The sequence below is a fragment of the Prunus persica genome, chromosome G8 (genome assembly GCF_000346465.2).
Source record: "Prunus persica cultivar Lovell chromosome G8, Prunus_persica_NCBIv2, whole genome shotgun sequence".
Classification (NCBI taxonomy): Eukaryota; Viridiplantae; Streptophyta; class Magnoliopsida; order Rosales; family Rosaceae; genus Prunus; species Prunus persica.
Genome location: NC_034016.1, coordinates 6,483,430 through 6,497,389, shown reverse-complemented (window position 1 = coordinate 6,497,389; position 13,960 = coordinate 6,483,430).

The window sequence follows — 13,960 nt, the reverse complement described above, 5'->3', positions numbered from 1 at the left end:
CTTTCATGCTGGTGCTGAAAAGTGTCATTGACGTTCAATTGCAGGTTTATTATAATAGAGAGATTTGGTAGGCATTACCTTTTCATTTGTCCTTGTGTTTGTGTTAAGAGAAATATCATATAGCATTTGAGGAGTAGCACTGTGTCATGGAGTTAAAGGAAAGTCATTGAGAGGACTATTCTATTTCTAGGCACTACTACAAAAAGTGAAAAAGACGACCAGAAAACAACGACGGTCTAAGTGAAAACCGTCGTGGTTTATAAAAAGACGACGGTTCTAAAAACACCGTCGTGTAATACAACCTTAGACAACTAAAAAATGGAGATTCAAATGGCTGTTCAAAAACAACGACGTACATAATTAAACAACCGACGTCTATTTGAAACAGATTTCCGCAGTGTAAAATCAATGCCAACAAAGAACGGCAGAAGTTATGAATCGACCGACGTAGAAAGTAAAGACGACGATTTCAATAAAAACTGCCGTTTGTACTCATAAAATAACACGACGAGGTTTTCGTATAAGACGCCGTATAATTACAAACAAATCCACGGCTTTAAAATACAAAATATCGCCGTATTAAATTAATTTACAACGACGGAAAATATAAATATATCGACGTCATTCTCGTATAGTTCTACGACGTTATCTTTAAATCGTACAATAAAATTTAACGTCGTATTTATTCATTTTATACGTCGTACCTTTAATTTTAACGGTCGTCTTAATAAGAATTTTTGTTAACAATTTTTTTCTTTGATTTTCTTATCCTACGTCGGTAGATCTACTTAATGACAAGAATTGAAATAACCACGACGGTTTATATAGAACACCGCCGACATAATCAGATTTGTCTGAGATCCCAAGGGTTACGAAATCTTACCAGATGGAACTCTGTTCCACATCATAATCTTAACAGATGACACAGATTTGAAAATATTGCGTCGTGTTAGTTTACAAATTCTAGAACATTAATTTCCCTCATTTAAATTTCCTCGGGAAAGAAAAATTTATTTATCACGCTTTGTAATTGAAAACTAAAACTGAAAGAATACGGGAAAAAAAACTCTATTTATAATTTAAAAATAAAATCCACGTCGGTTGTAGTACACTTAACGACGTTTAACAAAATAATCTACGTCGGTAATTATAAATCTACCGCCATCTTAACTTAATATAGACGACGAGAAAAGACGACGGTAGAACAGAAAACCGCCGTTGTTTCAGTTTTTTAACAGTTTGGTCCTTTATCTTTCTGCAGGACTTGTATAGTTCAAAGCATTGACAATGTCTTCATCATATCTCCCAGAAACTACTGATTCAATTGCTCATGCTTTAGAGGCCATCTGAAGCCATTTCTATTCTTTATCGCATTCTTGAAACCCATCTTCTTCTTCTGAAGCTCTACGGATAAAGGAAGAGGCTATCACAAATCCGACGGATCTTCTTAGGCAAGAAAATCAAGCAGAGGATAGATTTCCCTGAGAAGCGAACTTTCCTTCGACAGCGAGTGGAGGCCAGGCTTGCATCTCTTTTGATGGAAAGCAAGGAGTATTCAGAAGCACTAAGTGTCCTATCAGGCTTGATCAAGGAAGTGAGAAGGCTAGTTGACAAGCTTCTTCTTGTGGACATATATTTGATGCGAGTAAGCTCAATTTCTCTTTGAGAAAGACATCCAAATTATTGTCTTTGAGACATGAGAGACTGAGAGAGGAAGAACTTGGAACCTTAAATGTAAACCGAAAATGAATGAAAGCGACAAATTTATAGAATAAATTTTTAAAACCAACGGCGGTCCTTACAAAAAAACCGCCGTTTAAATTGTAAAATCAACGTCGGTATTATCGACGTATATTACAGAAATCCACGTCGGTAAATTAATAAAAACGACGTGTTAAATAATCTACCATGACGCGAGTTATTACTTATGTACTTTAATTTTTGAGTTTACTACGACGGTACCTACAAACTACTGTCGTATTTATTTACCACGTCCGAAGTTAAATGTACCGTCGTATTTTGTAATTTATACGTCGTAGTTATATGTAACCGCCGTATTATTTTTTTGAAATGGTTTTATATGTAAGCAACTTTTCGTCTACTTGACTTACACATTTGTTGTTTTTATATTCTTATTTTATTTAAATCTGTCATCCAAAAAAGAAACTTTACATATTGCAGAATATTAATTTCCTTCGTTTTAAATTTCCTCCGGAAAAAAAACTCTATTTATAACGCACTGTAATTGAAAAATAAACTGAAAGGTCACGGGAAAAAAAATTCTATTCATAATTTAAAAATTAAAATCCACATCGGTTATATTAAACCTAACGACGTTAAATTAAATGATTCCACGTCGAACGGAAAATATTGCGTCGTGTTAGTTAAAAACGACGTAGTTAAATGTAACCGCCGTATTATTTTTTTTGAAATGGTTTTATATGTAAGCAACTTTTCGACTTACACATGCACTGTTTCCAAACCCGATTAAAAATTTCAATCTCCCAGAGAAACCTTTTCGTCTTTTTTCCTTGTCAGAGCATTGTCAGAGTTTCTCATCGTCTTCCTCTCGTCTTCTTCGTCGTCTCTGAACTTAAACATCGATCATCTTCCTCTTGCTTTCATTGCACGCAAAAGGTAAGCTTTCATTTTCACTATTTTGGTTACTGTTTTGCATGCTCATACGTTTTTTGTTTGAAAAATCTTTTTACCTTTTTTCTGGCCAAAATCATTTTACTTCTTTCCAAGTTTGATAAAATATACAGACAAAGAGGGAAAGTTTCCAACTTTGAAGACAACTACCTCAACTAAATAAGACGACGGTAGACCACGACGGTTCGTCAGTTGTTCTAGCGTCGTCTGAAAATTGACAAAGTTGTTTTTAAAATAATAGTCTTTTTTTATATGCTTGTTTAATTGCAGGTTTGATTTCTCTGAACAATGGTTTTTGTTTTTCCCTTATTTGATAAAATATAAAGAAAAAGAAACTAGGGTTGGTATCTAATATAGACGACAAAATATCTTATTGTTTTACGTCGTGTGAATGTTAATACCACGACGGTGTATTACTATTGACGTCGTATGAACATAAATACCACGACGTTATATAAATAATAGTTTACCACGACGGTGTATTACTATTGACGTCGTGTGAACATATATACCACGACGTTATATAAATAATGGTTTTAAACATTTATTACGTCTGAGATTATTTCATTGCGTCGTCTAAAATCATATCATACGTCGTATTTTTTTAATACCGTCGTTTGTGTTCTTAATGTTTTCCTGAAATATTTTCACTTGCAGTTTTGTCTGTTAAAATGGTTTCTCAACAACAAACTAAGGATTCTGGCTCCAAGAAGCTTGGAATGGTAGCTCCTCAAGACAAGTCTTCGAAGGAGATGAAGTCTTCAAAGAAGATGAAGTTTGCTTCATCATCTGCTGAGACAGAACCAACCAGCCAGACAACAATCTCTGATGATTCAAAGACTGGTCGAGGTATGAGCACAATGCCTCGTGTTGTGAAGAGAAAGCTTCAGAAACTGAGGCCAATTGTTGAGTACAATAAAAGGGGGAAAGGTGTTGGCCAAGCACATATTGAGATGCAGTCGTATATTGGTGTGTTGGCACGCTCCAGGATCCCACTTGTGGACAAGAAATGGTCCCAAATCCCCAAGGATATAAAGGAGCAGATTTGGGAAGCAGTTGACATGGCTTTTGTCGTAGGCCAAGGGGGCAAGACCTCTGTTTTAGCTTCTGCTTCCAAGAAATGGAAGGATTTCAAGTCTACACTAACGAGGCATTATATCCTTCCATACACCAATGACAGGGAGAAATTAAGCCAACCCCCTGAAACATATAAATTCATAGAGAAAGCACAATGGGATGCCTTTGTAGCTTCAAGGCTATCCAAAGATTTTGAGTCTGTGCATTCTCAACATGCACAGATTAGGGAGAAACTCGAGTACAATCATCGATTGTCTCGAAAAGGATATGCTGGATTGGAGGATCAATTGGAGGAAACCATGCCTGGGGTAGAAATTGATCGATCTACCTTATGGAAGAGAGCTAGACAGGACAAACATGGTAACATCCCTGATCCAAAGGTGGCAGAGAAAGCAAAATTAATTGTAAGCCTACTATCACTCTGTTTTAAATTTTTATTAAACTGTGAATTATTCTTATTACATCGTATGTTATATTTTTCATCGTGTGAATGATATTACCACGTCGAGAAGTTTTTAAAAACGTCGTTAAAGGTCTAAATAGGAATCACTACTAATTTTCTGTAATTATAGCATAAGACGTCGGTGGTTCATTTTCGCGTCGTTTGAATGATATTACCACGTCGAAACTTTTTTAAAAACGTCGTTAACGGTCTAAATAGGAATCACTATGTTTTCTTTAATTATAGCATAAGACGTCGGTTGTTTATTCATTTCGTCGTTTTAAATAAATAACCACATCGGTATAACTACCGTCGTGATAAGTTATAATAACGTCGGTTTATACGTTATTGCGTCGTGTGAAATTGTATAATACGTCGTTTGTACATAAATAACCGTCGTGTGTTTTTTTGTTTATCTTTGTTTTAGGATGAATTGCAGAAACAAGTCTCGGAAGGCAAAGTCAGAGTAGATGGCAGCAATGATGTGCTGACCATGGCTTTGGGCCCCGAGCATCCAGGCAGGGTGAGGGGAGTTGGTGCTGGTGTTTCCCCAAGGCAATATTTCAATTTGCCCAAACCACAGAGGGTGAGCTTTGACGACCGTTTGAAGGACAGTTTAAGAGTTCTCCTTCAAGAAGAGACTAAAAAGATGGAGGCTAAGGCAAGGGAAGAGGCCTTAAGGATGGAGGCTAGGACAAAACAATTGGTAGAGGCTGAGAGGGAGCATTTCCTGAGTCAGCTTTCCCAATTAATTCCCAATTTTGATCCAAGCATGGTTAAACCAAGAATTAGCCAAAGCCCCAAAAATCCAATGTCTGACAAAGCTAGCTGCTCTGGAGGTGATGTGAGATCCCTACATTTGGAGGATGATACTGCCAAAATGGGGAAACATCAGCCGGATGAAGAGAAGGAAGAAGAAAAAAGAGATGAAGAGAAGGAAGAAGAAAAGGAGAAAGAAGATGAAGAAAAGCATGACGACAAGGTATGTTCACATAACTTTGCCTTTTTTATTTGTTTTTCAAAATTTCAGACGTCGATATTTTTATTTAATCCGTCATTTGTTTAAAACTTAGACGGCGGACTTTTTTTAAGACGTAATAAAATATTTAAACGACGGTTTTTGCACCGTCGTTTAAATGGTTTCAAACGACGCTTTATTAATAAAATCGTCGTCTTTATTGAATTACCACGACAGTTTTTTCACCGTCGTTTAAATCCTTTTAAGACGACGTTTTATTCCTTAAACCGTCGTCTTTATTGAATTACCACGTCATTTTTTTTATTTCTTTAAACAGGTTATTGAAGTTGGTGCTTATTCAAATATGGAGGCGCCATCTTCTTTAAAAACCCTTTGTCGTTTTGCGGAAACGACACTCCTGCCTGAGGATAAGACACTCCAATTTACAATTGATAAGGAGGTGTTTGGTGGTGAGCGCGATACCTTCCTCCTGCCTGAAGATATTACACAATTTGCAGGCATGGAAGAAATTGGAGCTACTGTATTGGCTGTATATATGAGGTTTGTACTTCTAAGATAATAACTCGTTGGTTTATATATTGCGTCGTCTTAACTAACTAACCACGTCGTCTTAACTAACTACCGTCGTGATAAATATATTATAACGTCCTTATCTATTTCAGTACGTCGTGTGAAATATTATAATACGTCGTTTTTTTATACATAACCGTCGTGTTTGTTTTTGCTGACTTGTTTATATTATTTTATGTATTTAGGTACTTACACGATGTTTTGAAACAAGCCAATATGTGCAGCATGGTTGGCTTTATTGACCCTGCTACAGTTAGTGCCAACTCTGGCACAATAACTGAAAGATCACGACTGGTAGCAGCTCGACTTCAAAAGACAGACGGTGAACAGCTTTTCATGATGCCTTACAATCCAGGGTTAGTCTCCTTAGGATTTTGTTTTTATGATTTTCAATAAATGACAGCTTATAAACTAACCACGTCGGTGTTTTATTTTATTTAGTCGTTTGAAACTACTAACCACGTCGGTATTTATTTGTCGTCGTGATAAATATATAATGTCGTCGTTATCTACTTTATTTCGTCGTGTGAAATACTATAATACGTCGTTTTTGTAAATAACCGTTGTTTTTATATTAATTTTGTGCAGCTGTCATTGGATCTTGCTGATTGTAAGAGCAAAGAAGGAGACCATCTATTTTCTGGATCCTCTGCCAGGTCATCGTGTGGTCGACGAAGAGGCGAAAAACATCGTGAACAGTGCTTTAAAAATATATAATACCCACATAGGCCGAGCAGGACGTAAAAATGTAATTTGGAAAACTCTCTCAGGCACACCAAAGCAACCCAGCAATGTCGAATGCGGGTATTATGTGATGCGCTTCATGAGGGACATCATCATGGATCCTTCCTTGGGGTTTGAGAATAAGGTAAGAAGAAATTACCTTCATACATTTCACGTCGTTTTTTGTATTATCAACGACGGTCATGTAAAATTAACGTTGTTGAATGGATATACTACGTCGGTTATGAAAAATATCGTCGTCTGTGATTGAATTTCTTTTTATTTATAAACCCTAATAGTCATTGTTTATGCAGTATGCCAAGGGAAACCAGGAAGCTTCATACCCCCAAGAAGCCATTGATGAAGTCCGGAATGAATGGGCAGAGTTTGTTTTCCAAATTATTAAACGGGGCAATTATTGAACACTTGATATTTATGTATAATGTACAAATTTTCTCTATAATATGTAATGTAAAAATTTGTTGAGGTTTTCTTAAATTAAAAAAAAAAAACAAACATACAAATTGCTTAACCGACGTGTAATACTTTTCCAACGACCTAATAAAGTCAAAAACCGTCGTATTTTGTTGTTTCGTGTTTTAAACAAATACGACGTAAAAATATAGTTAGACGACGTTCTTTGAACAATTGAGTCGTTTATGGTTTACAACATCTTCAATTTCTTAAGGGTTCAGGGTATCATCGACGACGTTTATGTAACGACAGCGGTTAAGTCGTTGATATATATATTTTACGTCGTATAGTTAAATAGCCGCCATGGTTTCTCATTTTAACGACGTCATTTTAACGACTTAGTAGTCTATTACAATTTACAACGTCTACAATTTATTAACACCGACGTGGTTTGTTGTTGTGGTAAGAATATTTTATTATTTTTATATCAAAATATTCAAAATAAATTTAAAATAAATCAGAAAATTGAAAAGTCAACTCCTATGAAGTCATTGATATATTTTCTTCCACATAAACCTTGAAAAAATTCATTTTGAATAACAAAAATTTAAAATGACCATCCAAAACAAAATTGTTTTGATGAGTCATAAAATCACTTCTAGTTTTATGGTTTAGGGTTTAGAGTCTAGGGTTTAGAGATTAGGGTTGTTATTTATTGGGGTTTATTTTTAAAGTATAATTTTTGGGTAGTCTAGGGTATATGTTAGGCTTTAAAACCATAAAACCTTTTATAAACTTAATTTTTTAAATTGTATAATTTAGTTTTATGGGTTTAGGGTAATAATTTTTAACGACGGTGGTTGCGTCGTGGAATACATATTTTACGTCGTACAGAAAAACATACGACATGGTTTACGCTTTAAACGACGTCATTTTAATATGTAAGTCGGTTTATATAATTTACAACGTCTTTAATTTCTTAACACCGACGTGGTTTTTCAGTCGTCGTTATATAAAAAATTCAAAATTAATTTAAAATTAATCCGAAAAATGAAGCTTCAAAATGAACGGCCTTACGTTCTTAATCCGAAAATGAAGTTTCCGTCGTGGAATATTAAATTTACGTCGGTACGTGTAGAACTTTCGCCTTGGTTTTTCTTTCGACGTTTTAAAACGCGCGAACTCTAAAAATTTTCGCGCGACCTAAATTTTTTTAGATTTGGCTCTTATTCTTATACTTCGAACCCTGAAACCTAAAATTTTCAGATTTCGCGCGACATAACATTTCGCTCTCTCACTTCTGCTCTAATTAAATGATGGGGAGCAAATAGTACCTACGAAGGAAGAAACTGATAATGAAGATGGGGATTCTATCTTCCCCTTGTAAATTCATTGAATGATATTAGGTTGTTTTGTTAAAGGGTTTTATGTGTATGCTTTGCGATCTGTTAATAATGTGCTTATAGGTATGGGTTCATGGATTTTCTGTTTAATGGGTTCATGGATTACATTATCTGTTATGTTGAATTGGGAATGGATTTAATTTTGTCGTATCTTTTAATCACCCTATGTTATGTTGAATTGGGAATGGATTTATTGTTTTCATGCTTGGTTTCATGTATATGTTGGTTTCTTGCTTGGTTTCATATATATGTTGTGTTCTTAATGGGTTTTGTGTTCTTGAAAATAAACTGAGACACGACGAATTTTAAGGCATACGACGACGATTACACGACGGTGTTTTTAAACTACCGTCGTTGTATTACTGATACACGACGGTTTTTTCATAAACCGTCGTTTGTATTACTTATAATAGACGACGTCTGTTGAAAATCCGTCGTCTATATATGCCAAATACGTCTGTTTTTGTTTAAAACCCGTCGTCTCTGTTGTGTATTACTTGCGATTAGATCATTGTATAATCTGCTATAGTGATGGTCATTGCCTGTATTTTCACTTTATTATAGATAATAGGTTATAGTGTCGGAGATGGATAAGTCATGGATGCACTCGGATAGAAGATCGAAGGCATATGAATTTGGGGTGGAAGCATTTTTGAACTTTGCTGTAGAAAATCTTCTAACTACAACACATATCCGTTGTCCATGTGTTAAATGTGTTAATTTGAAGTTGTTTGGGGTTGGAATTATAAGGGATCACTTATACTTTAATGGAATTGACCAAAGCTATAAGAATTGGACATTTCACGGAGAACCTTGGGAAGCAACTACTAATGCTAGTAGAAATGTTGAAGAAGATGATGGCCATAGTAAGTACAGTTTTGTGTCTGAAGAAATTGATATGGATGATAATGATTTTGGTGATTTTGGTTCGGATCCGTATGAGTTTGCCAATGTGATTGGGGATGGAGATCAACCAGTGTACCCTGGTTGTAGAAAGTACACGAAGTTATCGGCATTAGTGAAGTTGTATAATTTGAAGGCAAAACATGGGATGAGTGATGTCTGTTTTACAGAATTATTGATACTTCAAGGCGATTTGCTTCCAGAAGGAAATACAATACCAACCTCCATGTATGAGGCTAAAAAGACTTTGTGTGCATTGGGGCTGAGTTATGAGAAAATGCACGCATGCCCCAATGATTGCATCTTGTATAGGAAGGAGTATGAGGATTCAACTAATTGTCCTACTTGTGGTATCTCAAGGTGGAAGGAAGGCAAAGATTCAATCTTGAAAGAGGGTGTGCCAGCGAAGGTGGTGTGGTATTTTCCCCCAATTCCAAGGTTTAAAAGGATGTTTCAATCACATGAGACAGCTAAGAGTTTGACTTGGTGGCATGCTGCTAGAAAATCAATTGACGGTCAGATGTCTCATCCGGCGGATTCCCCGTCTTGGAAACTTCTTGATGATAAATGGCCTGAGTTTGGTAATGAGCCGAGAAACTTGAGATTGGCTCTTTCATCTGATGGATTCAATCCCCACAGTTCTCTAAGTAGCAGATATAGTTGTTGGCCGGTTATCTTAGTTACATATAATCTCCCTCCATGGCTGTGCATGAAACGAAAGTTCATGATGTTAACCTTATTGATTTCCGGTCCTAAACAACCCGGAAATGATATAGACGTCTACTTGGAGCCTTTGATTGATGATTTAAAATCCTTGTGGGTTGGGATTAGAGGAGTGTATGATGCACATAATGGAGAATACTTTACACTCAGAGCTGCATTAATGTGGACAATTAATGATTTCCCCACCTATGGAAACTTATCTGGTTGTGTTGTTAAAGGATATAAAGCTTGTCCAATATGCGGCGATGATACACCTAGTCACAGGTTGAAAAATGGCCACAAAATTTGTTACATTGGGCATAGAAAATGGTTACCAATCAATCATCCATATAGGAGGCAACGTGCAGCTTTTAATGGGAAACCTGAATATGGCATACCTCCCGAGCCATTAACCGGAGAAGAAGTGGTGCATATGGTTGAAAATGGTGACAGAGTTTGTTGGAAGAAGAAATCAATATTCTTTGATCTCGAGTATTGGAAATACCTTCCTGTGAGGCATGCCCTAGATGTTATGCACATTGAGAAGAATGTTTGCGATAGTATCATTGGTACATTGCTTGAGATCCCTGGAAAAAATAAAGATGGGATTGCTGCTCGATTAGATTTATTGAACATGGGGGTCAAAACTGATTTGCAACCCGAGTATGGAGAAAGACGTACTCGTTTGCCTCCTGGGCCTTGGAATTTGTCAAGAGCAGAGAAGAGAGAGGTTTGCAATTCTTTCTATGGTATGAAGGTCCCTGAAGGTTATTCTTCAAATATTAAAAATCTTGTATCTTTACAAGATTCAAGACTTCTTGGCCTTAAATCACATGATTGTCATACCTTAATGCAACAATTGCTCCCTGTGGCAATTCGTTCTGTTTTGGAGAAGCCTGCAAGGTATGCAATAACTCGTTTGTGCTTCTTCTTCAATGCTATATGTGCAAAGACTGTTGATGTTTCCAAGCTAGATAAGTTGGAAGAAGATGTAGTAGTTACTCTGTGTTTGCTTGAGAAGTACTTTCCCCCTTCATTCTTTGATATCATGGTTCATCTAGTAGTACATCTTGTCAGAGAAGTTCGTCTATGTGGGCCAGTATATTTTAGGTGGATGTATCCGTTTGAAAGATATATGAAAGTGCTGAAGGGGTATGTTCAGAATCGTACTCGTCCCGAAGGTTGCATTGCTGAGCGGTATATAGCTGAAGAAGCGGTAGAGTTTTGTACTCAGCATTTATCTGATGTTAGTACAGTTGGAGTGCCTTCAAGCCAAAAGATGGGACTTTCAAAGCCATTATCAAGTTGCACAGTGAGCGTAGTTGATCAGGACCTGTTGAATCAAGCACATCTATATGTCTTGGAGAATACGGAGGAAGTCCTACCTTATATCGAGTACGTATGAGCTTTATTCTTTAAGTTTCCATTTTAAATTATTTCTTATGTTTATCTTCTATATTTGGGACCGTAATGCTTGAATTTTTCGTGTCATGTAGGCAACATATGATCCACATCAAGATTGCTTATCCAAATTTAGAAAGAGAACAAAGTGGCTGCAGGATAAGCACAATAGCACTTTCATTCAATGGCTACGCTTCAAGGTATATGTTGTTGAATAACATATTTCTCTTTTAATTTTCTTCTTATTTATATGTTAGATTGAATTAAGATATGATTAATTTGCAGGTTCAAAGTGAACTTGAGGAAGACAATCATGGCGTATCAGAAAATTTAAGGTGGCTAGCAGCTGGTCCAAACATGTCAGTGCCATTATATAGGAGCTATCTTATTAAAGGTATTAAATTCAATATCAAGGCACAAGATGATGTGCGGACAACTCAAAATAGTGGAGTTTATTTACTTGCACATACCATGCAAGTTGCTAGTGCCAAGGATAAAAACCCAATTCTCTCAAATATGGGTTTCTATGGTGTCATTCAAGAAATTTGGGACCTTGACTACCAAAAGTTTACAATCCCAGTCTTTAGGTGTGATTGGATAGATAGTTCTGGTCTTGTAGTCGACGAACTTGGATTTACCCTTGTAGATTTGAGTAAAATTGGACATAGGAATGACCAATTTGTTTTGGCTTCTCAAGTCAAACAAATATTTTTTGTTGACGACCCGATGCATCGTGGTTGGTCGGTAGTGTTATCAATGCCTAATAGAGAATATAATGATGTTATTGGTGATGAAGTCTTAGGTGATGTGATAATTGAGTGTGAGCCATTTACTAGAGGGATGCCAAATGTTGACACATTTGATGAACTGGTGGGTGAGTTAGGCGGTCAAAATATTCGAGATGGGTGTGAAGATATATGGATTGAATGATGCTTATGTAATTGGCAGTGTATGACATTAATTTTGTAATATATTGTAATGTGATTTCTTCACTTTCTACGTTCAAATAAAACACGACGTTATTGTGAACCAGTTATTCAGCATATTTACCGACGTCTTAAAGCAACGTGACAATGAAGAACCACGACGCTATTGTGAAGCAATTATTCAGGATATCACGTCGGGGAAGGATTAAGAACCGCCATGTAATTCAAAATAACACGACTCCAATCCCATAATACCGACGTCTAAAAAACGAGATATATAATCTGAACGTTAAAAAATACGACGTCATCATACATTTTCCACGTCGCAAGTTCTTTTATAAACGAAGAGGAACGAAATGAATTCCGACGGAAATTCATTATAACCGCCGTCTAATAACAATTAAACGACGTTATTTGTAATACGGCTCTCATCATAATCAACGCCGTCTATATGTTCTGTAATACGGCTCTCATTTATTTAAAACCGACGTTGTTTAGAAGTTCAACGTCGTCTATATTATTAAGTGCGTCGTGAGTAATGATGATAGATATAAATACAACGTCGACTATATAAATGACACCGACGTTGTTTCGCATTTCAACGTCAACTGTATAAATACATACGTCGTAAATAATGACACTGACAACTATTTTCACGTCATCTTTTTTAGAAAAATCGAAGTGGAAAATTTATTTCACGACGGTTGTTTGTAAATAAGAGACGTAGTATATTTCAATAACGTCGTCTTCTCATGTATTTAAAGACGTCATATTTTTTCTTGTCGTGTAAATTATATTTAACGGCGTTGTATTTTAGTTGTCGTCGTTGTATGTATATCTTGCGGCCTTGTTCTTTTAACATGTGTCATATTTTTCCTTTTTAACGACGGTGATTTGTTTGAGTTGGTCGTCTATTCTCATCCTCGACTATTTTCTAGAACTTTAGCAGACTAAACACGTCTGTTTTTATTGTTTGCCGACGTTGTTTTATTTAACAACGTCTAATATTTATCGTCGTTGTTTGTTTCTGAAAATATGACGTATAAATTTTGTAATACGACTCTCATATATTTGTAACCGACGTTGTTTCGTTTTTCAACGTCTACTCTATAAATACACACGTCGTAAATAATGACACTGACAACTATTTCCACGTCATCTTTTATCGAAAAATCGAAGTGGAAAATTAATTTTACGACGGCTGTTTTTATATATGCGACGTAGTAGGTTTCAATAACGTCGTCTTCTAATGTATTTAAAGACGTCAAATTTTTTATTGTCGTGAAAATGATATTTAACGGCGTCGTATTTTTATTTTCGTCGTTGTATGTCTATCTTGCGGCTTTGTTCTCTTAATATGTGTCATATTTTTCCTTTTTAACGACGGTTTTTTTAGAGAGTTGGTCGTCTATTCTCATCCTCGACTGCTTTTTTAGATCTTTTTGCAGTACAAAGACGTCGTTTTGTATTTGTTGATGACGTTGTATATTTTAACAACAACGGTGATTTAGCGTCGTGGTTTATCAGGGAAAAGATGACGGTGGATTCCACGACCATTGAAAAACCGAATACACGACGGTGATTTACCGTCGTCTTTTTGCTTTTTTGTAGTAGTGAGGGGACGTATAAATACTTCTGTTTTTTTTAAAATTAGATCTTCTTTTCTTTACAATTTCAATGGGATGCACCGTCTCTATATGACTTATGTTAGCAACTCGTAACAATTTTATTTTAATTATTTATGGGATGTTTTTATTTTTTTGCAAAC